Source organism: Aythya ferina (genome assembly GCF_964211825.1).
Source record: "Aythya ferina genome assembly, chromosome: 3".
NCBI classification, from domain to species: domain Eukaryota; kingdom Metazoa; phylum Chordata; class Aves; order Anseriformes; family Anatidae; genus Aythya; species Aythya ferina.
Window position 1 is genome coordinate 22,287,261 of NC_140298.1, and position 26,787 is coordinate 22,314,047.

A 26,787-nucleotide genomic window follows, 5' to 3' on the forward strand; every position below is an offset into this window, starting at 1 on the left:
ACCACCACACCCCGAGGCCTCCCACTCCCTTGGGGCTACAGCCTTGCCAAACCATCAGCTGGTACTTGAGCCCTGTGCCACATCCCAGACCCCGCACATCACATCCCCACTGAGAAGAAGCAGGTGCCCTCACCCCTCCTGACTGCCCATGGTCACCACATGGGTGAGTGCCTGCAGGGGCAGCAGACGGTGCCACCATCACAGCCATTGCCATTTCTGTGCCCAGTCTTTAGACAGAAGATGGGAATGAGGAGTCGTTGCTTCTGTTTCTGGGTTTGGAGGGAAGTGGTGCCTGGTGGTTATGGAAAAACACAGCCCTCCATACAAACACATTTAGCCTAAGTACGAGCTGCCCACAAAGTCTGCCACGCAGGCAACCAGAGCCTGCCCCATGGGCTAGGACCTTGAACAGCATCTCCATGCCAGGGGACCCAGACAAGGCTGCCCTGTGGCTTTTCTCAGCAACAGCAGTTTGATACACACTGCCCTTACTTGTGACAGCTTGATTTGAACTTCAGCTTCAAACCTGTGCCTTCAGGTGCTCCGGAGGGTGCAAGCATGCTGCGTGACATCAGGGAGCAGGAATGGCCAGTGCAAGGTGGTGCTGAGTGACTGTAGCAGCAGGTCCCAACAGGACTTACTGCCCGTATAGGTGAGGATTAGGGACACCTGTACATCAGCCAGATCTAAGAGCAGTCCCGCAGTGGCAGCAAGACATGGCACTTTTGCAGTGTTTTTTTTTTTAGGTGCCTCTTCTAAACTGGAAAGTGTTCCTAGAGGAAATATTTTCAGTAGAGATCAAAAAGACTTTGAGAACCTAAACTATTTTCCTCCAGTTCCTGGATGCCTACTAGTTTACTAGCATTTTTCCCACCCCTGACAATTCGCACAGCCAAGGCAGAAAGCCAGCGTAAACAGTCCATCTGCCTGCTCCAACTGAAAAGAGGAACTTTTGGGGGTCAAGCTCAGCTCATCTGCAATGGTGGCTTCTATTCAAGGTGGTCCTGTGCCAAGATCCCCTGCTTTCTCCTCTCTGCCTTCAGGACAGCACTGTCATGGGCGCCAAGGGATCCGCACAGAGACCCAGCACTTCTTGCGACAGTCCTCTGCGGGGTGCGGAGCCCCTGCGTGCTCCTCACAAGCACAGCTCCCCTTGCCCAAGGCAGTGAGCAGACAAACTTTACTTGCCTGTTGTCCCTGCACTCGTGCCCGTCCTGAGGACTGACGTCAAAGGCGCTGCACATCGGTGCTGGCAGAAATAGCAGGAGAGGAGAGAATCAATCCATGCTCAGCCAAATACAGGTCACTTTTATCCCCTGGCCAAAAGCACTCACAGGATAGTGCACAATTTGGTCCATTGATTTTAATATATTGGCATCCCCTCCGTTACTGTGTGAACATTTTGTTTATGATTTCAGTAAGCCACTTTGGAAAATTCTGTTATAAATCAGGATAAATAAAACCTTGTCCTGTTTGCCTCCAGTGTGGAACATTGCTAGCTGGGGGGCAAGGCAAGCTGGGATACAAAAGTAAAATTAAAAGAAAATGAAATGAAATAAAATACAAAAATACCGAGTTCTTCCTTCTCTAATTCCTTAGTGTTTCAGGTAGGTCTGGACTGTAAGTCTGTTGAGCATCTCACCCATCATTTCACTTGTCATTCAAGGGGAGCCTTGCTCAGTGGAGGCATTGGACTCTTTTTACCAATTCGTTTACAGTAGCCACCGCTATGCCTTTAAAGTGGCTGTGACTTAGCATGCTAAATCTCTCGGCAGGGAGGCAAGCCTTGTCCACTTGCTCTGTTTGTGTGCTACTTTAAACCAAAGAGTAAAGGGATAATCTAGATCAAATGTGTATTCCGGCCTGGCTTGGCTCTGTTGCAGGGGGTAAGCACAGAGCTTCTCCTCAATTAGCAGAAGGAAAGGCAAAGCTGGGATTGCTCTCTGAACTGCCTATAGCATTCGAGGAGACAGCAGAGGATAGGACTGTGCTTTCCAAAGCAAAATGAGTCACCTGTTGTCTGCAGAAGCTTATGCCAAGAACGGTCAGATTGGAGCTCAAGGGAGTGCTTTCCAGAGAACCTCAGCCAGCAGCTGTTTCCTTTCAGCTGGATTGCGCTGAGAACCTAGCCTCAAGTTAAATCATGAAAATAAAAAAAAAAAATTAAAAAAAATGGTACCAAATGCCAGGAGAAGTGTGAAAGCCAAATTTCCCAATAAAATGGAAACATGGATTGTTGGAATTGCCTACCCCACATCTCTGCTCACAGAGTATCCCTGGCTGAACAACCACTGTAAAACAGAATTGGGGTTGCGGTCTCCAAGGGAGAGCCGTAGAGAGCTCCTACTCTTTTCTGAGCAGCCCAAAGGACCAGTCACCAGAGCACATGCTCAGTCTGATCCAGAAGATCAAGCAGATTATTGTTGGAGCAGCCTTAACAAGCACTAAGATGTCTTTGGGAAGGCAATTTCCACAGTGGCAAGAGAGAAGACAAGCAGAAAGTCGAGACAAGGCTGCAGGGTCCTGCTTTATCTCAGACTACCTGTAGGCATGTCACTTATTGCTGACCTCCTGAAGAGATCACGGGTGTCTTCCCAGCCTGCCTGCTTTCAGTGAGAACTAAGTGCTCTGCATCTTCACAGAGCTGCATCTTCACAGAGCTGCAGCTTAGTCATCATCTTGGATAAAGTCAATTTTCTTCACTGTAGCTGGTATGGTGGTGTGGTTTGGATTTAGGAAAAGAATAATGTTGATTACACACTGATGTTTGAGTTGCAGAGCAGTGCTTACACTGAGCCAAGGACATCTCAGCTTCTCCTGCTGCCCTGCCAGCAAGGAGGCTGGGGGTGCACAAGAAGCTGGGAGGGGACAACCAGGCCAGAAGACCCAAACTGACCAAATTGATATTCCACTTTTTTTTTTTTTTTTTTTTTTATTAAACTTTCCTCATCTCATCCCACAAGTTTTACTTCCCCCCCCCCCCCCATTTTCTTCCCCCATCCCTCTGGGGGTGAGTGAGTGAACAGCTGCACGGTGCCTAGCTGCCTGCCAGTCTAAACCACAACAGTCACCTTTCAGAAACAGGCCTACCTCTTTTCTCCTCCACACAGGAATTACTGTGAGAATAGCTGAGGAAGCACAGACCTCCTCCCTTTTAAGGGCTGTGCATCAGCTGGGTGGTGAACCATCTTCTTTGCACAGCCACGTTGTGCCCCCCACATGGCAAGTCACTGCAAAGGCACAGCACTTGAAATCATTCTCTTCACTGTGTTGCAAACACAAGCTTGTTTTAAGGAAGATCTTCAAAAAGATCATCTTTTCCACTGCAGTTTTCAATTGAAAGTGTCATCTGAACAGTGCAGGATGCACACATTATTTTGCCTGCTTAGCAGCTGTAGCACTTGGCCAGGTCCTGAAGATCAGAGCAAACTTGTGCCCAGCACAGCAGTGTGCAATCACCCCCTGACCCTTCTCTTCCCAGACATGCACACGACTGTCACAGCGATCATATTTTTGATGCCTTCAGCTCTCTGCTAGGGAGCCAGAGTGGCTTATATCTCATTTCAAGAAGTATGCCTCCCAGAGACAGGTGATTGCCAACATGGAGGGACAGTAGAAAGTGACTATAAAGCATTTGTTTCTGCATTAGCGCTGAAAGTAATTGGCCAGAGCTCAATTCTTAGTAAAGAAATTACCCCTGGATCAAGGAAAAGACATCTTTTTAATAGACTTCAAAACCAGGAAATATCACCGATCAAGTCTGATTCCCAGCAAAACACAGGTCAGTGATTTTACCCAGCGAAGCCTGTATCCTGCCCTTGTGTGCCTGCAAACTCAGCCTCCCAATTAGTACTGCTTAGGGACTTCCAGCACAGAATCAGGAAACACCATTTCATTGGAAGTGAAATGTGTCAGCTTCAATTACCTCTTCATTTTGAGAAAAATCAGCCTGCATATTTCCAGGACAAGCCAAATGTAACATTGTTCTCTTCCCTTTTGTAATTTTGTCTAATTTCTCGGAGGAATGAATTGCACAAACAGATCCAAAAGGAAATGTTTTGATGAATATTTTACTTTCACATGAAAATTAAACAAATATATTTACTCTTCTCTTTGGACAAAATGGAAAACCTCATTCCCCCAGTGCCACAGACAAAGCAAATACAGGATCATAGACGTACATGAAGGGGAGGGCAAATGGGATTAGCAGATACATGGCAACGTTTACGCAGTGTTGCTCACTTGTATGCAGTAACCCCATGTTTGCACACAGATGGGCAAAAGCAGGAGAAAAAAGCTCATTGTGAATCCCTCAAAATCTCTTAGAAAGGAACAATTTGGCTAAAACATGTGTGTGATGTTCATCCAGAAAAGATTTTTTTTCTTCCCTGTATTCATGACAATGATTATGATGGGAAAGAAACACCATTTCTGAGACACAAAGAGAACTATTTAATCACTGAAAATTTTAATGAATTTTCACACCCTATGTCACAAAGCCTTGCTTACAAACATCAAATGATCTCCTAATTATTGAAGCTTTCTTTACTCTAACTATAAAAGATGCTTTGAGGGTTTCCCACAGTGCTGAGGCTCTTACTTCTAAGCCAATTTCAAATTATAATGCAGCTGACTAAATGAACCTGCATCTACTGCCCTTGTTTGTGACCGTCTGGGACACCTGTAAGGAAGCATCACAGTGCGTTGTGTTTTCCAGGCATACTGTTACCAAGGCATTTGTCTTCTCATCAAATACCTACCTGTTTGTTTTTTCTCCTTTTCCCAATTTCTCATTTTATCCCTCACGGTTTATATTGCTAATTTTTCCCTGTGGAAATTTCAAAGATTTTGATAATAAATAGAGGAGAAAAATGTAGGCTTTTTGTTGGTTGTGGGTTTTTTTTGTTTGTTTTGTTTTGTTTTTTGGCAAATTATGTTAGTGATGGTCTTCCCTACTTCTTGAATGATAATAATAATTAAAAAAAAAAAAAAGCCCTACACATTCAAAACAAAACATAAAATCTGCTGTATATCATTTCAAAGTTCTCATTTTCTCCCTTCCAGCCTCAGTGAGTCTATCCTTACAAGAACTTGCCACTGGTTTCCTTCCTGATCACAGATATTTTTCGGAATGCTTGGCTTAAGCCTAAGGAGGGACGGTGTCCTGTGGCATCTACACCACACAGGGGACATGGCATTGATGGTCACAAGGACAAAACATGTGCAAGACTGAAGGAAGTCATTCAATATTGAGGGTACTTAACGTTGACACACACTCCCTCTTGGTATGAAAACAGATTTCCATTACCAGAGTACCCTTCAATATTTAGTGATTTCAGGCACTTAGTCCCTCACTAGGAGACAGCGTAGTTTTAACAACCAGCAACATTTCCCTCAGATTCAAGAAGCATCTGGAAGGGCAGATAGGGCCCTACTGCAACAGACTGTGTCAGTGCTAACACCCAGCCCTACATAAAACAGGAGAAACAGACACCTATGTGTTACAGACACTGTCTAGGGGTAATTCCGTACCACCATACGGAGGTAGCAGTGGACTGGATGCTTTTTAGACACCTAGAAAGTCTCAGCTTGGAAGAGAGAATTTCTTCTCTTCTCTAGTTTTTATGGACAAAAATGAAAGCCCAAAGTTGCTTTGTCTGTCAGAGTAATTATCTGCCTGCCTTAAGAATTGATGCTGTTGCTCATTACAGGAGTATGCACATTCCAGTTTAAATCAGCAGGAACAAAAAAATCTGATGGCGGTATTTTTTCAAAACTCCCGTCTTAATAGAAGAACAAATACATACCTTGCACCTATAAAGAATTTTTATTTCATCCGAGAGCCGGCTACTTCCTTTGTTAATGTTTGCAAGGACATTAAGGTCCACTGCAAAACCTGGGCTTGTATTAAACTGAAGCAGTGATGATGTGCCATCAATTAATTTGATAGAGGAGGGAATGAGCCACAGAGGGCCTACAAATGAACCAAGTACTGGTTTTAAATACTCATTTCTGTTGCCACATTTGCAGCTGCCAGAGGCACAGTAAATTCACCTTGAAGCTTCAGGCAAGTGAAGCAGAAACTCCTTACAAATAATTACGATGACAATAGAGGGGCAAACAATGACTACCAAGAAAAAGGTAGCATTGCAATATATGAACTCAGTAGTAATTGATGAAAAACCCTCTGGGTAACCTGTGGCCATTCACTGACATTTAAGGAGGTTATTATAAAAAAGGGGACAGACTGACACCTTCACCTGGAATGGGAAGCCCTGCAATTTGCTTGAGACCTTCCCTGACATTTAAGTCACCTCCTGCTTGATTTCCACTCCAGCTACAAGAAGATTGCTAAGTATCCCTGATGCACAGAGCTTGGAAATTTAACAACTCGTAGCTTAATGCACCAAATACAGCTTTTATGAGCATCAAGAACACCAAGAATCAAATAATTTATTGTCTCACACTTCATCTTCCTCCAAGAGCAGAATGAAAAGAAGTCCTAAGTAAAAATGTTTGCCTCTATTTATTATTCTTTTTTAATTTCTTATTTTTTAATTATTTTTTTCCCCTCGGAGAAGCTCAGGCTCATCAAAGAACAAATCAGGGCAAGATACTGCGTCCATCTGAACCCACCATTCCCTCCACACTTTGCTAAGGGCTGCTTGCCCTCCACCCAAGCTCAGTGCTGCCATTCTGTACAAGTGGGTTTGCACTTACACCCACCACAAGCAGTTTAGCTCAATACACTATCTGTTCTGGATCAAAAAGTTTCTTTAACTTCTCTTTGCCCACCTACCACCTAGGAGCAATTATCTTGCCCACACTGAAACAAAATAAAACTATAGTCAACTTAGTTTTCTGTTCCCTTTCTGTAAAGAATCTCAAAGGCCTGAAGCTAAGCATGTCCAGGTTGCTCAGGATGGCCTCCTTGAAGCCTTCCTCCAAAGGGTTTTCCTCCTGCTGGAACCGCCCCACAACATTGCTCTGCTGGGGAAACAACTTCCATCCAGGAAAATCTGGTCCAGACAGTGGAAAATGGGTTATTAATTTATTGAATATGTTTTTTGCTTTCCTGGACACTCGTCACCACAGCAAATGTGACAAGGGGAGATAGGAAACTCTCCAGGCTTGTGCAAAGGACACCACAAAAATTAACTTGGTGCCTCTTCTCAAAATTGCAGGGACTAGTTCTGCTCTCAGTTCCATCTGTGAGACCAATTTAATATTTCTTCTACATTTTCCTCCCATGCAGTGAGCAGTTAACAAGCTCATTGAGTGCCAGACTCTGACTTTCACAGCAAAGAAGTAAACAAATTTAATATTGGACAATCTACTGCATTTGATGAGACCTTGAGACCAGACCTGTCCACTCTGCGGGAATATTAATGGATTTTGCATGAATATTAATGGATTTAAGAATAGAGGGGAGATTTCCTCAGCTTCTCTGATGAAAAACACTTTACAGGCTCTCTTGCCCTGGGCTTTGTAGGGTTGATTTTCTACCAGGCCACCACAGCATACTCCAAAGAAGCTGTACTTATGTAGAGATAAATGGGTGAATTATGTACGATCATTTGCAGTCTTTTCACACAGGAGTTAGGATAATCTGAAAGTGTCAGTGAGCAGAAAAAGCAAGGGGAAGGCAACACAGGAGAGATCCCACAACCAGCAGGGCCCATCATCCCACCGCACTGAGCAAAACAGACCTGGACGGCAGCATGGTCCAATGAAGAATCCAGACCACAAGGCAATTCCCAGCAATGAACCAGGTTCAAGGTCAACTTGTGAAGTCAATCCATGAGTCAGGGTTAAAGATCACCCACAGCAACAAGGCACAGCTCAGGCTGAGCAAGGAAGTCATCCTACAAGATGAGGTCTAAATCAATCTGTCATGGTTGTAGCTGGCAACCACTCTGCAGTAGCTTCTGATGGGGAAGATCAGCCCAGGGCTGAGCACAGAGCCCTGTGGCACAGGGGTGTGGGGGGAGCCCCAGCTGGGGCTGATCAGGGTCATTATGGCCCATTGGTGCACTCAGTGCACTGACAGCAAAAAAGAGAAGAGAAGAGAAGAGAAGAGAAGAGAAGAGAAGAGAAGAGAAGAGAAGAGAAGAGAAGAGAAGAGAAGAGAAGAGAAGAGATAGGATATGTTTGTGAATTCGCTTAGAGCACACATGTGGCCTACTCAAATCAATGCAAAGATCTAGGCCAGTCCCAGCAGAGCAACTAAAATGAACATGAAGATGCAGTGAGGTACCAGAACTCAAGCCAGTCCCACGCAGCTGTGGTTGAGGTGCTGCAGGTGATCATGTGAGGAAGCTTTTGTCATCCTCACAACTGATTGCCAGATAAAAGATTTCTGAGAATTGACTCAAGCCTTTTTGCGTGGAACCACCAAGCACCTTCTTTGTAACAGATATGCCACCTAATGCACACACACCCCATCAACGTGGGCTGTGAAGCAGTAATCTGACACGCCAACTCTCCTGGAGTCACTTACAAACAGACTGGGTGTGTGGTCTCATTCTTGTTTGAAAGTGAGAATAAATAATTATTATCGTTTTTGTGAGTATTACTGCCAGCAGTGATTAATTGGAATAATGAGGCCTGACAGCAAGCTAGCAGAAGTGCCTAAAGAGGAAAGGTATATCATGCTACGGAGAGAAAATCACCAGCCCTTACAAAAGACATTCACTCATTCACTGTCTTGGGGTGGGGGACAAGAAACCATAGTGGCAATTAGAGCAGTACAGTATAGATTATCCCCTCCAAGAGCACAATCCTGAAGTATGATAAAATGGTATTTCACCCAGAGATTGTGAAACATTTGTTTCTGACACAGTGGGAGGCAATTTTCAGCAGCCTTGATTTGGTACTGCTTCTAACACAGGGGCTTGGGGGCAGTTAAAGCCTATCTGGGGGCAACACGAACACAGCCCCAAACAGACAGACAGGCGTGCTTAGGGATGTGGCCACTCTCTTGCAATCGTGTGGCTTTGCTTCCTCCTGCCCAAGGAGAAAACAACTGAAGTATGTGCCTACTACACAAGTTTCTTCCTGGGGGCCGTTCTTTAGAATTGACAATTACATTCACATCCAATCATTACAACCAAAATAATACATAAAATATCTAAAATATGTGTGCATGGTCTCGTTTTCCAGACAGCATGGGGCTTCAAACCTGTGACTTTCTTTACAATTGGCTGCACAATTTCTCTAAGGCCCAACCATAAAATTCTGTTCCCACCCTGAGCCCTGCTGAATTCTCGAGTTCCACAAGGAAATTATGCTTTGAGTGGAAGACAATTTTTCCTTCTGCTACTTCTACATTTTCAGCTTTCAAATCTCTTTGAGCGTTTCAGGATGAGAGATAAATAGGAGCATGTGATTTATTTTCCTTAGCTAGACAGAAAGCATGGCTTGAATGATAGATCAGGGCTCCAGACATGCATAACATCCATCAGTCACTGCTTTCCATGGGCGTGCAGCTCTTCTTAACAAGGCACTGTTTCCACAAAGTTCTTTAGCTGAGGGCCAGACCCTTGAAAACGTAACCTTAAATGTGTTTATCTTCTCAAAACTCTCCCCTACCCTTTGGTGTGGGGCTGACAGTCTGCCCCCTCCCTACCCTCCATTGCTGACTGGGTGCAATTTAACTTCTCAGCAATGCGTGGTGCTGGGGGATGGTGGGGATGTGTGGACCCTGCTGGCACTTGTTGGGGAAGGCTTGCAAAGACAAAAGCAAGGGCTTCAGTCACTCCATGCAAATAGCAATAATAGCTACACATCAACCCACACCTTTGTGTGCCTGTCAGTACTATCTGCATCTATCAATTAAAATTGCTGAGTTTCCTGCCAGAAGTTGAGGCCTTGGAAGGAGATGGTGAGAGCTACCAAAGATAACGAAATTTTGAAAGGTGAATGCTATCTACCTCCTCTTTATCTAATTGTATCAAGAAAGGTTTCATAGATGGAGCCTGACTCACTTCTCACACTTGCTAATTAAACCTGGTTTCAGCAGTAATCCAGAGCGAATACTCCTCCCTCACAAAGCTACCTGAACAACTGGTAAAGACCTCTGTAAGAAACCTTACTGGAAGATTCATCCAGGACTGGACTGAGTCAGTAGCCTTCTGACACTTAACAATAATGGCCTAAGCCATTCTCCCTAGAATCGCCAAAAGCCTGGCAAATATAACACCCTGATCCTGAGAAACCCAGGTCCAATGCTCAGTTTGGCTTTCCGAGGGCATGGACAGCAGCCTCTCTCTTCACCACCCCAAGCAACTGCCAACCCCATGAGCTGCTGCCCTTGTTACAGCTGGCCTCACCCTTACTGCATGGGAAAAAAATAAAAATGAAATTAAAAATTGACAGCTCTTAGGTCAGTTCTGAAGTGAAAGGAGGATTATGATCCAAAATATTACTGAGATGGAGAACCACTTCTTGTAAGGTCCGAGGTAAGACACAGGACTATTTTGAGGAGCCAAGTGATGAAGAGACAGAAATGACACAATTGCTGTGCCCTTTAAAGATTGCTTATCTGCTGCCCCCTGGCCGAATGGTTTTGATGGCCTTGGGCACACAAGAAAAGAAAGAAAAAAAAACTGCCTCTCTTCCCTCCCACCTTTTTGGCACCCAGACCTGACTGAGCTCCCATGGCAGGGCAATCAAAACCAAAAGGATTTTGATCCTACAACTGCACTGGTCCCGGGGCAGCCTGACCCCAAACAGCCCACAAGAGCATGGTATTAGTTCTTTCAGAAAGGTCTGTCTTTTGCTTTGCTTTTTAGAAAACACAGACTCACATTCACGCAGTCACAGAGAGGTGGATCCTGGGAGGTGTTGCTCCACCAGCACCGGTCTATCCATCAGGGTAACAGATGTGATGTCACATGCTCTGTAGCCCTAATCAACCAGTTGCAATTATTTTTCAGATATATTTACGTCTTGTTTGGCCATCAGCACCAAAAGCATGAAAGGGCTCCCCTAGCACAGTCAGCATTATTTCTGTTTCATTGTTATGGCTGAAATAAAGCATAATAGGGAAAGAGAGGATTTGCAGGGAAGAGCCTGAGATTCAGAGAGGATTAAAAAAGCTGTTCCCAGCTTTACCACAGACCTCATCTGTGACTTGGAGTGAAGCACTTCATTTTCACTCTGTACAATGGGGATTCTCCTCTCTCTTTGTTACCCTTATCAGTTTTGGGAAGAGTATGTGACAGCGTAAAGGCATCTAACAGCCAGCACACAGGCACCTGAAACAAGTTTATGGCTTTGAGATGTTTCTGTAAAAAGCAAAACAACAACAACAAAATGCTGTGAAAGATGGATTACTTTGTTCTGTCTCATAAACACATTTCTCATGTAACATTAAGCAAGATGTTTTTTTCTTAGACACGTTATGCAGAAAAATGCCATGTTAGCATACTGAGGACTAGAGAGATCTACTGGGCAGGCACCCATGTTTGTGAGCTTAGGAGAGACAGAGAGAATATCCTGAAGAAGCTCAGATCCTCTCCATTAGTTATTTACCCACCATAGTAAGCCAAGGGGATGAAACACTGCAGCGATGTGGGAAAACCTAAGCCAACTGAGTCTCTGTTCAGAGAACAGCTGATATCACAAATATTTTGCTTCTTTATTAATATTAAGCTCAAGTGAACACCTTACCACCTCAGCTGGATGTGAGATTTGGTCCCATTCAAAGGTTGTCTTTGCTTTCTTCCTCTGCAACTAAGTAGAATCTAAATTAAACTCTTTTGAACTATTGCTGTGTTTTATTGTGTTTTTTTTGTTTGTTTGTTTGTTTGTTTTTTCTCCACAGCAAACACCTGTAGCCTATACTTAAATATCTAGACCAGTTCATCTTCATTGGCTTTTGGAGACAGAAACAAACTGACCTGCACTGGCTGTGTGCTGTTACACTCACCAGCTCTCCAGCACTGCTGAATCTGCGAGTTCTGACACATGAGAACATTTTTATTCAAGCCATGCACAGGGGTTCACTATGAAATAAAACCCTGTAATGCAGCAAGATGCTCTGTGCCAGGCCAAATAATTCTTTGTTAACTTCAAAGCTCTGGCGAGAGCTTTGGAGCTGACAAGATGCGCTGGGAGCTGGCAGCTGGGACTACCAGGCTGACAAAGAAGCCTCCTGGACACACTTATCGTATAAACAAGAAAGGTCAGACCATTCTCCTATGGAATATGATACTGATGCCACTTACCCATGGGATAACGATTGGGTTACATGGACTGGCATGACCTAACCTCTACGTGGGAGAGTGAAGAAAGCAGCACACATTAGGATAGCTTTTGTACACCTTGCAAAGTAAAGCCTGATTGATGATCGGCTTTCCAGTGACAGTGCACAGAAAATACCTCTGGCCATGCCCTTCACTGGAAAGGTGAACATAGCCCTCTGCCCTCCTAAGGGAGCAATCAACGCCTCAGGGACCTGGCTCAGCTAAACCAGCAGCTGGCAAAAGCCCCAGGAGCAGGAGAAAAACAACTGAGAGCTGCTTCTCCATGGCTGATGTCTCTCAGGACCATTTCACAGCAGCATGAGGACAACAAGGAAGACTCTGCCATCGCCTGCCTTACCCACCGTCATTCCTGTTGCCTGGCAGCATGCTGGTCTCCCCAGGTCAGCACTCCTCTCTGCAAAAAGGAAGGACCCATCTCAGCTATCAGCTCCTGAGCTCTCAGCAGGGATCATATCAGCTATACATTTAAGCAAAGGAAAGCAGACTGCCGCCAGAGCTATGCAGCATAAACCTTCTTCTGGTGCCTCTCACTGGGGCAGCCCAGAAAAGAGTAGGATGCTTGGGGAGGCTGAGTCATACAGAGGTGAGGTGAGCCAGCAGACCTGCAGCACCACCAGGTTCCCAGATTATCAGAGGGAAAAAATGCGAAGTACATGTTGCAAAATGTGCCTCCCACAGAGACACAGTCACTGATAAACAATCTTCAACTATCATTGTTCAAATAACATTTGAATCATTCTCTGACTCAGTGATCAATGAACGATGAGTGACAGAAATAACAACAGTTAACTAAGACGGCAGAAAATGTTAAGGAAAGCAGTCAACAAGGTGCGGTTTTCGCAGCTTAGCCTTTAGTGAGCTAAATCAGAAAGCTGTTGAAAAAGTCACAGTTCTGGATAAATCCTCTCTAAAGCTGTAACAGTGGGGCTTGCGTTAAAAAATGTTCATCCACTGCTTTGCAGTCAATGGTAATTCTTAGCATGGGATAACATTTATACTTTGCTCATCCAGTTTCTCCTGATCTTCATGTGCTTCTCTGGCACTTTTCCATTTTCTTGCTCTTGATTAAAGAGCACTGAGAATCTCTCTCAAAATAGCAGTGAGACTCAAATTACATCTGCTGCAAAAGGAGGGAAGATAATAAGAAAATGAAGAGAAAACTTAGTTAAATGTTACTTAAGTGTATCATTTAGGGCCTTGCTAGAGGAGCTTTCATTTCAATGAGTTAAAAGTGGAATATAAAAAAAAAAAAAAAAAGTCCCATTAATAAATCCATACAACTGTTCACTCAGATCAATGGCTTCCTAATAACCTGATAGGAAAAATTAAAGATTTTCAGTAAATGACTAAGTAAATATGAATGTACATGACAAAAATTAGCCATTTCTGTAGTTGTCCAAGATGACCAAAACCTCACCATGCAGTTCTTTTCTTTTTATAGAAGTAGTCCTACTCACAGCAATTTACCATATGCAAGCAAGCTTGAAAGATCTGAAGGATTTTTGAGTTAAAAAAAAAAAAAAAAAAAAAAAAAAAAGATTAAAAATTAAGCTACTGCCCAAACAAACACAGTCAGAGTTTAACACACCTCCTGATGGACTTAGCACACATCTCTGAAGCAAAACAAAAACTGCTGATCTTCAGAAGCACCAAATACCAGAGACACTCCCATGTATATCATCGGGCAGGATTTCAGGAGTAAAAATTACTTGTGATTTAAAGGTTTGCCAGACCACATTTTCCACTGTTTGGCAAAAGTTGCACCAGAAGAAAGTGTCAAAGCAGGAATTTAACCTCTGAACATTTGTCCAGACCTCTAACTTCCTGGCAACCTTACCTCCCTGCCTGATGAAGCCAGACCAAAGCACAGAAGATAGATGAGGCAATCATGACCATACAGGTCAGACCAGGCACACCACCAGCCACTGCTGACACGTCATCAATGGCAAAATCCAGACTGACATGGTGTGCACCTTGAGTCCTTCCCAGGGCGTTTGGGACTAGCTCCAAGGCACCTGCCCAGGGCATGATGCTCCCAACAGGGCCTTCACTCAAGCAGGCTGGGGAAATAACAAACTCAATTTCATGGTGAAAGATTTGTATTTGTCCCGATGCCTGTTGCTATTGTGAACTGATAGAGAAGCTTATCTCTCCTCACAATGCCAGCCTGATTAAAAGCGATACAGCTCCTGTGACAACACACCAGCCTTTCAGAAAAGGCATTATGCTACCTTTACTCTTGACAGGAACAGTGAAGGGGAAATCAGCAGCCTCTGAGGCTTTAAAAGCTGCGTACCTCGCAAAGACCTAGCGAGCAAGGTGTTCTTGGGCTTGAAAGGAGGGGGCCGGGCTCAGGTGAAGTGGTGCTCTCCCAGCTATGGCAGCAGTCTCCAGACTGGGCGTTCACTTGATCTCTCTGTGCAAAGGCTCAGCTGAGGTGAGATGAGTGCGAGGTGAGCTCATTTCCCCCTATATGAGATCCCCCACCCACCCCACGAGAGGTGATGTGAGGATAAGCTGATGAACATGTGCGGGGTGCTTCGATCTCACCATGGCAAGCCCCAGAAGAGACCCACGGGCAGAAGACAAGATGCCAGCTGCAGCGTACATCTAGACCCCTGCAAGAGCTCACCATGGCTTTTAAAGGACCTGCTCCTGTGGGGGCTGATTTGTTTATTCCCATTCCCTCCCGATCCAATATGTTATCTTTACATCGCAAAGTTTATTTCTGAACATGTCAACACAGTTCTGAAAAGGTCAGACACATGACAGCATGCCTGTGATGGTGCACAGGGAGGCACAGACACAGCTGCATTCCTGGAAATCACGATTTGAAGGCCTTTCACAGGAAAGTCTGACACAGCACCTGGATTGACAGAAAAATGTAGGCAAGCCACCATCTTCCCCTTCAGTTATCACTCCCATTTCATTTCCATGCTTTGCATGAAAAGCGAAAGGTTGCTTCTAAGTATAGTATTTGCTGGCTTTGTTTGAAAGCTTGCCATAGCTCTCAGACATGATAACACCAGCCGGGTGCTAGCTGAACTATATTTATCAATGTATTTCATGAAGGAAAAACTTAAGTGGTTCTGAGGAGTTGAGGTATTTTCTTTTCTTCCTTACTTTTCCTTGCAGCAGACAGCTCAGTCCTGTTATTTACCAGATGTCACCCTGACAAGTCAGATAATATTAACAGAGGAGATCTGTTTATATGCCACAATGCTTTGGATAAGCAGCTTGTGTTTAAACAAGACATGAGAAATGTGTTTGTTCAGTTTCTCTCTCTCTCTTTTTTTTTTTTTTTTAATTTAAAAATAAATAAAGAAGAAACTCCAGTGCACAAGTGGACTCAAGAGTGTAAATGCACTTCTCTCCTTCCCCCAGTTACTGGTCTAACTGGGAATGACACCCTGTCAGCAAGGCTCCCGCACTCTGAGCAGAGCCACTTCTTTCCCTTGCCTCTTCAGCCTGCACCTTCGGGTCGCTGTGGACTGTGACACCCTGGCTGATCCCACCAGGAGCACTGACAGTGTCCAAGCACCTTTTTACCAGTGCAAACAGCCCTTAGAACAACAAAATAAGTGATATGCTCTACCAGCCAGCCAACATACTCCAGGCAGGCCTGGGATCCCATCAGGCCCTTGGAGATGGCCTAGCGCTGCCTGTCCACCCTTTGCCTCAGGAGCATGGCCGGGAACTCCTCCCTGCAGAGCTGTGCAACTGCTGGTGTCCCACGTGCCCAGACTGATGAAAAGGGCAGCTTGGAGGATGAGAGTGAGGTCCTGAATGCCACCATTTCCCCCAGTAACACATGGCTTTGCCCCACACGAGTCACCCAGGGGAGAGGCTTTCCCTGGTGGCAGCAGCAGGGGAGGCTGGAGCAGCACTGGTGGATCTCTGCTCCAGGTCTTCGGACCCAGAAACACAAGCTTCCACAAAACCAGGGTGAAATTAACAGCATTGGTCTCCATGACCATGCCCTTTGCTTCGCAGCCACATCCCATCAAGGCAACAGGGCAGGAAATAACAGGGAAAACACTCCCTGTGAGGGAAACGACATGGGAGAGCTGACAGATAAGAGAGTGCTGAAATGTTGGTACCCAGCTTGTCTGGTACATCAGCACATTAATGCTACGGCGCAGATGAGATGTCTGCAGGTGGGCTGGCGAGAGCAGCAGCATGTGGTGCTGTGTGCTGTGCCTCCAGTCCTTTATCTACAAACCCCAAACGCTTCCCAGCTGGGAACATCCATGAGCAGCCATGCTGGCTGCCAGAGTGCAGGGCATTTCCCAGAGGCCACCATAGCATCTCACCATGAGTCGCTCTGCTTTGAGCAACAATTCCCATTGTTACCTGTTCATTATTAGGTATTTCATACAGGTTTAATACTAGATTCATCACATATCCAAGGAAATATAATCCCAACAAAATGAAGACAACAAATTACAAGACTAAATATTAGTTTCACCAGCCTTGGAATTTCTTAGCTCCAAATGATAACAAAATTGACTCCATCTATCTGAAGACAATAGTGTAGAAATGCTAGAAAGATCATTTTTTGTGGTGGTTGTTTTTTGTTTGCTTGTTTTCAAAACAATATTCTGATTTGCTGTAATTATAAAGAACCCCTTATAATCCCAATATTTGATAAATCACAGCCTAACCTCCAAACCATCTGTGGAAAATTTTAAAGAAATATGCATTAAAATGTTCACAGTTATTCAGAAACATATCATTCACAGTTTCAAAACATTTACAAGCTGTACATAGAGTGACTAACTTGGCAGGATGGCAGGATGGCAGGGCTGGATAAAACCCAGCATTGCATGAGCAAGAAATGTACCATGGCTCTTCATACAGAGATTGGCAATGGGGCAGCAACCTGTAATTTTTCATCGTTCCATCTCTCATTCCCAAGGGTAGGCCACGCTGGGACAAAAGATGCTTCATTTGTACTAGAGACATGACCCAGTGCTCACTGTATCGCAAGTCTGCAGGAGAGGTCCTTGGACCACAGCAACACACGTGATAACTGCAGCAGTGAAGCTATTCCCAAACTGTTGGTCCCATTACACCTCTCTGGTTCATGCCTTGAAATTGCACTGTGGAAAGGAAGGGAATCATAATAAAGATGCCTTGTCTTAAACCTGGTAAATCTCCGTCTCAAATCAAAGTCAACCAACTCAATGCAAATACAAAATTGTATCTTCACTCTTTTTTTATACACAATGAAAATGACTGTTGACTTTGATGGAACTGTTCACCATTCATAAAAGAACTGGAGGGGGCCACGGATTTATTTTGCTGAATGCTGTTTAACAGTCATCATGTTCCATCTCCTAAAGAATCATCTCTAAAAATGGGAGAAAATTCATTCTGTTTCATTTCATTCCCATTGAGTACAGAGGTTTGATAAATACAATGCCTTTGTATTGTCAATGACAGCTCACCCCTTTTTAAAATAATCCCTATCCCCCAGACCTGAGTTTCTATGTATAGCACACACTCTCAGATGTTTAAAGAGTGAGACTCAATGTTTGCCATCATTTCAGACTTATCTTTGGCAAACAAGGAATTGACTCCAGTATAATCCCCAAAAGGAATATAACTGTCCTTCCAAAATCCACATTCAGCCTGGCAGCAGTTGTACTAAGAAATTCAGGTCCAAATCACATGGTAGCAGTCTTAAAATTGCAATTTAACCTTGAGTTCACACTCAGTTTATCTTTTAGACGATCATCCAGATTAGTACCAAATGAGTTTTTTACACCAAAAACAAAACTGAAGTAACAATAGGGTAACTTGGTCTCCTCTGAAACTAGAAAATCTGTAAATACAGCATTACAAGAGCAGGAGGGGAAGGAGGAATATTTATATATATAAATCTACCTATCTATCTGTATGCGTTTCAGTATGAAATCCATCTCTAATAATGTTCAACTGCATGACTACATGGAATTAATTTCACCTTTTTGTACATCTTTTGTATACCTTGACCAAGCAAAATGGGGAAAATTGAGTTCTTTATGACTAAATTGCTATAATTAAGGATTAGTTCACCACTGCATTTGAGGATGTTCAAAGGCTGGTTAAAAACAGGGTAAATGAAGAAAGCTCATGCCCAAAAGAGTTTACTGTGTTCATACTGCAGGAGAAAGCATGTAGGTGGGAGAAACAAAAGGGGCCTTGGAGGGAAGGATGAAACAACAATGAAATGACACTGCTGCAGAAACTGTTACAATGCATCATTAAAATTAAATGATAAACTGATTTGAGACATCCTCAGAGAAGGGTGCTCCACCCAATTTAATGCATATAGTTGTTTCTATAGCAACAAATTAGTTTCAATAAAAAATTAAAAGAAGCAAACAAACAGAACAAAACTAACAAAACCAGGCAAAGACATGACACATACAAAATGTGTGATGGGGCTATAAAAGTTTTATCACTGCTTATTTGGCATAAGCTGCATAATTCACCAGTGCTTCTGTCACTCATATGTAGTGTGGTCATGGCTGTAAAATTTTACAGCCTCCCCACAGCTTTGCAAATTCTCTATTGATTTGCCTCTTATAAACAGACCAAGTGGAAAATATGAAAGTGTTAAGTCACAGAGGCATTGCCTCTCTCCTCACAACCTGTTGCCACATGGAAGAACAACCTTAAATCAAACAGGGATGTCATATGTGCAACCTTTGCTAGCCTTTTTATATTGGATCTGTGCCTACATTTTTTGGTCTTAGCCAAAACAGACCAAACAGTCATCAGCGGAGATCTCATCTGCATGGTGGATGATGTTAATCTGTCACATGTGAAGTTTGCTGCAAGCACCAGAAGAACAGAGCCAGACCAGCCCAGGACATCTGTTTCTGTGCTTCCAGCAGTAAGAAGCAGAACATTAGCCATGGGGTATTGGCAGTTCAGCTTGTTCAGTGTCATCAGTGATTCAGATCACAATAACCTGTTGGTGGGAAAGAGGTGACTGCAATGGCACACAAAGTGTGCCTTACACAGTCAGGTAAGGTCCTCTACAAGGTGTGCAAAAAGTAATCACCCTGGCACGGTCTCAGCTTCAACAAGAATTCATGGAATCACAGAATGGCTTGGATTGGAAAGGACCTCAAAGACCATCTAGTTCAACCCGCCCTGCCATGGGCAGAGATGCTGCCCACTACATCAGGTTGCTCAGGGTCTCATCTAACCTGGTGTTGAATACCTCCAGAGATGGAACATCCACAGTCTCTCTGGGCAACCATCATCTGAGAAAAGGATTTGTTCCTAACCTCTAATCTAAATCTTCCCTCTTTTAGTTAAAACCATTCCCCATCTTCCTCTCATTATCTGATTGAGCAAGGAGTTGCTCCCCATCTTTTTTATAAGTCCCCTGCAAGTTCTGAAAGGTTGCCATGAGGTCACCCTGGAGCCTTCTCTTCTGTCGGCTGAACACCCCCAGCTCTCTCAGCCTGTCTTCACAGGAGAGGTGCTCCAGCCCTCTGATCATCTTTGTGGCCCTGCTCAGGACCTGCTCCACATCTTTCTTGTGCTGGGGGCCCCAGACCTGGATGCAGCACTCCAAGTGGGGTTTCTCAAGGGCAGAGTAGAGGGACAGTCGCCCCCCTTGCCCTGCTGCCCACTCCTCTGGTGATGCAGCCCAGGCTGCAGTTGGCCTGGGCTGCAAGTGCTCACTGCTGGCTCATTGAGCTTTTCATCCACAAGAACCCCCAAGTCCTCTGCAGGGCTGCTCTTGGTGAGTTCTCCCAGTCTGTGCTCATGTCTAGGATTGCCCTGACCCAGGTGCAGCACCTTGCACTTAGATTGTTGAACCTCATTAGGTTCACGTGGGCCCGCTTCTCAAGCTTGTCCAGGTCCCTTTGCATGGTGTCCCTTCCTTCTGTTGTATCAACTGCATCACTCAGCTTGGTGTCTTTCTGCAAATTTTGATGAGGGTGCACTCGATCCCACCATCTGTGTCATTAATAAAGGTATTAACGCCATTGATAAAGATATTAAATGATGACATACTATGTCATTGGTAAAGATATTAAACAGCACTGGTCCCAGGACAGACCCCTGGGGTACACCACTCATCACCGGCCTCCACTTGGACACAGAGCCATTAACCACCATTCTATGGGTACAACCCTCAAGCCAACTCCTTATTCACTGAATGGTCTACCCATCATATCCATCTCTTTCCAATTTTGACACCAGGATGTCCAGTGGGATTGTGTCAAAGGCCTTGCAGAAGACCAGATAGATGACATTGGTTGGTCTTCTCTTGTTCACTGATGCAGTCACTCCATCATAGAAGGCCACCACATTGGTCAGCCACGATTTACCCTTGGTGAAGCCATGCTGGCTGTCTCGAATCACGTCTTTGTCCTGCATGTACCTTGACATTGCTTCCAGAAGGATCTTTTCCATGATCTTTCCAGGCACAGAGGTGAGGCTTACTGGTCTGTAGTTCCCCAGGTCCTTCTTTCTAACCTTGTTTAAAAAGGGAGTGATGTTTCCCTTTTCCCAGTCACCAGGGACTTCACCTGACTGCCAGCAGTTTTCAAATATGATGGAGAGAGGCCTGGCAACTCCATCAGCCAGCTCCCTCGGGGCCCTGGGATGTGGTCATCAGGCCCTATGGACTTGTACCTGTTCAGTGCCATCAGGTGGTCCCAAACCTGCTCTTCACTTACAGTGGAGGGACTTTGCTCCCCCAAATCATCCCCGAAGGTCAGTTGGTATGCAGCCTCCTTGGTCTGGGTACTAAAAACATTTACAACATGGTCACAGGCTTTTCCTGGTTAATTCCCTCAGAAGCCCACACTGTTAATGGATACATTCAGCTTCCAAGAGTGCTGCAAGGCCTCCAAGTCTTCTGAAGGTCTTCCAGATTGACCTGTTGGAAAACCTGTCACCTCTGTCACCTTACCTCTGCTCATGCAGACAAACACTCACTATGACCTAAATCTGGGCTTCAAACACAATTAGAGTCAGACAAATAGATAATTGGGGGGGGGGGGGGGTCGACAACTGAAAATGCAGGTTTTCCCTTTTTGTTTGAAATGCTTTGTTTAACAAGACACACTTTGGTTTGTTCCCTGGTTTTGGAGCACTATTGTTTATTTAGCACCTTGAAGATGGGGAGAGGGACAGTGTTCAACCTATAGAAATGACCCTGGTCTCTGCTGATACTGTTCTGTGATCGTGCACATGGGAAATGATAGTTGTGTGTCCCAGTTTTCTTAGACAGAAAAACCACAATGGGCTTCAGGAAGGAAATGTAATTTTTTTAATGACCTGATTTAATAGATAAATGTTTTTTGAGAACCTCATTAAAAAAGTAGAAACAGCAGCAGGTCAGAGAGGTCATCTGCAGAATAAATATAACAGGTCAGGTCCTTCAATTGCCATAAAATGGATATAACTTCCATAAGCTGAAGACAAATCCTGCATTTCTAGGAGCCCCAGGGCGCAGTTCTCCCTGCCTCTCCTGTGAGCCTTGCAAGTTCCCTGCTGTTTTCCCTCTAATTTCAAAATGCCAAGCCAGGTGGAATCTGGGCTTTCAGTATTTGCCTAGAAGGGAGAGCAGTCCTTGTAAACCTGCCTGGTGAGAGACAGCTTCTGGGTTGTGATCAGCTAGCCATCACCCAACAGTAAATCTGTTCTCTGAAGCGCAAGACAGGACTGCTGCTGATGTACACGTAGAAACACCTTTGCTGCCCTTCACATTCCTCCTCAGTTTAACTCCAGCCAAGGCTGGTTCTTCCTGTTTCCATCCCTGCAAACCCAGGAGGTGCTTCTGTATTCCCACTCAGTGTCCTGTCCACCTCTGCTCGGTGCTTGTTTTGCTCACTGAGCTCAGTGAGGGGCTCCCCATCCAGCCACCGTGACCTTCTGCCACACCAACTCATTTTCTTGCACATACGGGACGGACCACACATCCCTGGGCAGCCCAAAATAGGCTGCGGTACGGGTGATATTGCTGGGAATGCTTCGCCACTGGGGGGAAGTGGTTAACAGCCCTCGCTGTGTTTGTGAGCAGTTACTGGTGGCGTCTGCTCTCTCAGAGAAAAAAAGGCTCTCCCTCCAGACAGAGAGGGTTCAAGTTTCTCTAGAAGCACAGCTTACTTCTCCCCCAAAATCATATCAATATGGCAGCCACATGGATGGAGCATAGCCCCTACTCTGAGACCCCCACCATCCCTAAGTGAGGACAAATTTCTGCTTCCTTCCTCACCAGAGGACTCGTAAAATCAGCTCTTCATTCATCTGCAGGAAAGGAAACAGTTGTATTCTGTTGAGCCACAGAGAGACACCTGCAAGTGTGCGATCAGCTGCTCGGTGGTGTGGTCCTTTGCCCTGGCTACGCTGATGGATCACAGCACTTGTAGCAGGCAAAAATGAAAATAACTATAGCTAAATTCTCCCAATCTTATTCACTGTGCTCCTAAAAGTGTTTGCAAATCATGTCACAAGCCAGATGTCCAAGGTAAGTGGCCCTGGCTTGTTGCTGTGCACCAGAGCTTTGCCATAAACCCCTTGAAATAGAGCTGACAGGTGGAGTTGTGCCCTTGAGTGGACTTTGTGCAAGAGCTGGTGCTGTCACTCGGCCAGCAGCTGTGGCCTGCAGCATCGCTCTGCTGAGGTGTTTGAGCCTCAGCAATGCTGGCTGGGGTGGGGGTTTCAGCTATGGATGCAGACCTCAAAAACACCAGACAGCACAGACAGGCCCTTTTCTCTGTGAAGAAGAAAGATCTGGCCTGCAAGGAAGGGAACAGCTGTAGCTGTTTTTATCTTGACTTGATCTGATTTTGTCAGAGCCACGAGGATGATTTAGAAAGAAACTTGTATCAGCAGACTTAGAAGACAGAAGATGTATGCTCAAGGACTGCGGGGGGACTGTCAGGGGTGAATTTTCTCTACTCCATCCGTATATGATCCATGTGAATATTCTACTAAGTGTTTGATGAAGTGTATGTTACTTACATTTCCATATGGATGAATGATTAACACGGAGCATTGCAACTGCCTTAAGCTTTATACAAAGCTCTAGCACACACAATGGAAAATACAGTGGTCATCATTAAAAAGTGAGTATTTGCCAGAAAAAATTACCACACTGTGGTGTATGAAAAGACCACAGTTACTTCCTGCTCTAAGTATAAATGGAAAATGTGGTGTCTCAGATACCAGTAGGCTGGTAACTGTTAGCAAATGTTGACTTTTCTATGGTATCCCAAGCTGAAACTAAGCCTTTTTTGAGGTCCAGCCATTGCTATTTTCCAGCCCACAACAGACTCCATCTCACTGGTGCATGATACGATCCTTCTGCCATGTATAATAAGTCATGCGACCCTTTGATACAGCACAGAGCTGCTCAATGCTTCTGTGCACCACTGCCCTCCGATGAGTGCAATCAGAACTGCTCTGGGTATCACTTAATCCCCTTGCTGCCCCCCACTTAGGGAAATTCCCCCACTGCAGGACGCTGCACTTTGGAAGCCAGCAGAGTTGTGCTCTTCCCCATCTGTTCCACCAGCTTTCCAGCAGCCACTATGTGAGACAACTAGAGCCGCTTGGAAAAATCGGGCTGGAAAGCTTTCTGATGAAAAACGGAAATTGTTTCCCAATGAAATCTTTGCAACAAAATGTTCTATTTCCTCATTAACTATAGAGGTGGTTGGAAATTTCCATTTTAAAATGTTTCCAATGGAAACCAGATTTCTCCCCTTTCTTTACTACCCTCCTCCCCCCCTTCCCAGTAAAAATTCTGCATGTGGAGAACAACATCATTTTTCAGTAAGGTCTTCTGAAGATCGTAACATTTTTCAGTGGCTGTGGATTAGATTCAATCCTTAAGATAGCACTCTGTATCCTGTGGCTTAGTTGTTTCAGTTCTTTTCAGCTCCAGGATAAGATCCTGCTGCTTGATTCATTGACAAGGAGAAGACAACCCATCTTACTTCCCTGTTTGGGCCCTCACAGTCTACTCCCACTTTTGGTTGTGTGCAAGTTTCTTTAAAGTTTTACACACGATGCAAGTACATCAGTTTCATGCCTCTGATACCATGCTAACGTCTTGATTATTTGTATCACCGTGAATTTGTTCTTAAATGTACTGATTTTTCATCAGTTAAAGTGTAATCCTCAACAACTTTTCAGATGGAGATCTCCAAAACCACCCCACCAGCTTTTTAAAATTCCTTCAAAATGCAGATTGATAAAAATACAAATTGATCCAGATTTATGCACTCATACTTCTCTTTCCCAAATGCATTTTATGCCTAGCCTTTCCAGCAAGCAAAAGAGCCAGACACCATGACATCTCTCTTTCTCTAAACACCCTAGTGAGCCATGTTAAAATTAATCACTTTTTAAGAGGTGCACTCACACAGTCTTGAGGGTAGGCTTGTAACTGGATTTTTTTTCGCTCATTAGAAGTCAGCACAATGGCAAATGCAGAACTGAGTCTATGTTCTTGTGAGGAGGGGGAAAAGGGAGACACAGTTTTATACTTACTCAGAGGATACGAGAGGTGCCAAGAGCAACATAATGGGAATACAACCTATTATACCACATATGGTCTCACTTATCTGTTATTCATATAAGAATTCCACTTCTTTCCCAAACAGCAAATAAGAGACGAGTATATATAATACTTGAGGAGCAGAAGATTTCACTCCGGTTAAGCAAGCCAGTGTTGAACAGGGAAATAAGAACTGACACAACCTTCTAACAACAGTTAAAACAGAATTTAGATGTGAAGCTTTCCTAATGCCCTGAAATTTTTGACCAACGTAGGTAGTATCCCAGAAAAATAAGAGACCTGCTCAGAAAAAAATAAATAAATAAAAAATTGGATGACCTAAGCATTCTCTTGAAAGACTGTCAGTTAATTACCTTCCAGATTATCACATTCATTTTCAATTCTGCAAGACAAGAAAACTCTATTATGGATTACACAGATTTGCTAAAATGTTCTTAAAGAGAAATCTATCTTGAGGACAGTTGTACAAAACCCTGATCCTGCCCCCCCAGCTGTACAAAAACCTCAGTCCTTTGACATGTAATCAATTTATCATGCCTTTAAACAGTGCTGCCCACCAGCCAGCTCATGCTAACGAGCTGTCCATGCGTTCGCTTTAACCTGGAAGATATGAAAAGCAACAGGAGAAAAACCCAGGCAAGCTTGCACGTTTAGCAGCCTAAACCTAATCTCAGTTCCTGTTTCCTTTACATAGGCTGTAGCTCTGATTTAAGAGCAAGCTGCAATTCAGGATGAATGAGGGTGGTGGCTTTCAGCTCGGTATGATCTTGGAAAGGTCATGCTTCCCTTTGAGACATCAAACTACAAAGTATTATTTTTGTCTTATTTGACTAACTTGCTTTCTTATTGCTCTTTAAATATGGCAGCTTGTTTGATTTCTGCACTCACTTGACACTATCACTTTGTCTAATAGTACTTAATACTTAAATATAATGAAAATGTGTCTGTTTATGCTGCGATTTTTCCACTTATATAAGACTTCTTTTGTTTCTACATTATTTGTTGTAAGTAATACATAATGAAAGTAAATCTCATTCATTTACAAAACAACTGGAAATAATGGGTGCTTGCAGCATGCTACTGAAAAAAAGGCATTTTTAAGTGTCCTGCTGTGACCCATTCTCTTTTAATAGAAGTTGCTTTTGGATGGCTGCCTAATGCAAACATATTCCTGCACTGAATAAACAAATGAGTAGACAGTTGCTTCCACATCTTCAAATCTTTTGATACTTTCAGTTATAATCCTCAAGAAGTAAACGAACAGAATATGATCCAAGAAATGCAGGCTGTGCTGATCTTTGGAGCTCCAGTTAATAGAGGTTTATTTGCATCCCCAGCTATGGTGGTGAGTTTGTCTCCTTGGCATTCATATTTGTTGTAATACTCATTGACCAACTCATTGACAATATAGCAATGGAAACTTCTACTCATTTCACATTTTCTTTAAAAAATAAATACTAGAGGATGAATCAAACAATTGATGCACTTTAAAATATATACATATAAGTTTATTTAGTATTATTTTTGGTGCAGTGTGTGCAGTGGAGTTAATCAGCTTCTGTCTAGACTGTGAAGCAGATACAACCTACAGGCCACATCATAGCTGAGATGAAGCACAAGATGCTTCCTTCTTCTGAAGGAAATATGCCCCAGCACAGAAGAAGAAAGAAAGCCTTAAAGAGTCTGGACTTTAAAGCACTGCTTTAAAGAGTCCAGACTGATCGACTGTCATGAGAAGTTTGGATAATCTAAACAAAGGCAGAATAATCCCATGAGATTACATTTTGGGCTCAATGAGGTCACCTGTCAAACTCCCACAACTTCAGCTGAGCTAGGATCTCCCCTCTGAACTGTTAGGAGGTGATGGGAGGACTCTGAGCAACACTGAGCTCATGGGTCGAGGCCATGTTTCCAGCTCTTCCCAGTGACAAGTTTTGTTACAATTGTTACCCTTAATGCTTCCCCTTCTTCATT

At 44.1% G+C, this 26,787-nt stretch overlaps 1 long non-coding RNA gene across 10 annotated transcripts in view; it reads right to left on the bottom strand.

Annotated features, from left to right (window-relative positions):
- Positions 1-26,787, bottom strand: part of LOC311434028 — a 224,997-nt gene that overhangs the window by 97,482 nt on the left and 100,728 nt on the right. For 2 of the 10 annotated variants that reach the window (XR_014691214.1, XR_014691215.1), the window contains exon 1: positions 7,710-7,950. The exons of 3 other annotated variants lie outside the window; for them this stretch is intronic. This is a non-coding gene — a long non-coding RNA (uncharacterized lncRNA). Of the gene's footprint in view, positions 1-1,188; positions 1,250-7,709; positions 7,951-26,787 lie in introns of those variants that run through there. 5 more of the 10 variants (XR_014691221.1, XR_014691213.1, XR_014691216.1 and 2 more) reach the window with 5 other exon arrangements.